Below are 1660 nucleotides of genomic sequence, written 5' to 3'. Positions count from 1 at the left end.
CGGTGGCTCAAGTGGTTAAGACGCTGAACTGCAGGCTGTGGAAGATCAGTAGTTCAGCAGTTCGAGACCCGAGTGTGCCGCATGACGGAGTGAGCTCCCGTCTCTAGCTCCAGCTCCTGCCAACCTAGCAGTTCGAAAGCAAGAAATTGCAAGTAGATAAATAGGTACCACTTTGGTGGGAAGGTAACAGCGTTCCGTGCGCCTTGGGGTTTAGTCATGCCAGCCACATGACCACAGAAATGTCTTCGGACAGCGCTGGCTCTTTGGCTTTGAAACAGAGATGAGCACCACAATCCTAGAGTCGGACTCGACTGGCTTTCGAGCAAGGGAACCTTTACCTTTACCAGTGATGTATGCATGCAGGCATGCAAATTAACCAAAGTTGGTCTCCCCTAACACAAACCAAGATTCTAAAGTTTGTATTAAATTTTGATTTAGAATCCCAATTTGTTTGTGTAGGCTGGGAAGGACTAACTTAAGGTGCCTACATTCATAAGTTATAGGGAGCCAAAGTTAATTTCTCACTTGGGTTCTGTGTATGTGTGTGGGGAGGGGAGGGCTTCACAAATCCAGTCACAAGTCAAATCCATGCACATGATGGTTTAATGTAGGTCGAAACAGAATGTCGGAATGCAACTCCCGACTTAATTTTTATTACTCAGTTTTGCTAGGGTACAGAAGCAATGGTTATTCTGTTAAACTGAGAAGCAACATTTTACTGACCCTCTGAGCAATTATTAAGTACTTAAACTGTGATAAACGTATGTTGTAATAAAAACATTTCATAAGTTGACTGTAAAATAAGCCAATCAGTATTTCAGCTGTTTATATTTATTAATATGTAAGAATCATTTAACCATTTAGCAGGCAGCTGACCTGAGGAAATTTCACTTGTTATATAATTATAATTCAAATGATGTTTATATTAGGGTACATTTAATATTTTAAGAGTTTTGATCTTATCCTTGTTTTTATACATAACAACATATAGCTTGTACAGTAGCCATTTTGGAGACTTTCTAGAATGTTGTTGTTATCTTTCCAGGTATTGAAAAGATTGAATAAGTTGATTATGTAGTTAATACTTTGCAAAAATACTGTTGAGTTTTACAGATTTCCTTGTTAGGGTATTTAAAGATAGCACTCACTATGCAAGATTGCACAGTAGTTTCCCAGCAGTCTAATCAATAGATGAGAAAGGCTATGCAGTTGGACTGCATACATTGCTAGAACTTCTCATGGATAAAATTGTTTGGCCCCCCAATTTAAAGTCATATCATGCAGTTAACAAAGTATCATGATTTAATCTGAATGCTTTCAGGTGCTGTTTGTATATGTAGGATAATAGAAACCTTTTAAGCTACATTTTAAACAATGTGTAAATTTTAAATATGTGCTAGAGGTATTTTCCTGTCCTTCACTATTTTAACCTGCTGTAAAAGTTGGTTGTTATTTAGCTGCAGCAGCACTGTAGCTGGTCACCATTTTTTATTCCTTTCCTAGACTTCACTTGTTATTTCTTTCCCATTCAAATTACAAATCTCTGTATAGCATCCATGAAGGGGGGGGGGATCTCTCAGTTATTTGGGCCCAATTTGGCTTTCAACTTTTCCCTCAGTGTTGCTAGAGTTTTTATGTGGCAGGAATGGATTTTCTACGC

This window comes from Gekko japonicus, unplaced genomic scaffold, assembly GCF_001447785.1.
Source record: "Gekko japonicus isolate JY-2015 unplaced genomic scaffold, Gekko_japonicus_V1.1 scaffold760, whole genome shotgun sequence".
Taxonomy (NCBI): Eukaryota; Metazoa; Chordata; class Lepidosauria; order Squamata; family Gekkonidae; genus Gekko; species Gekko japonicus.
This window is presented reverse-complemented; position numbering follows the sequence as displayed.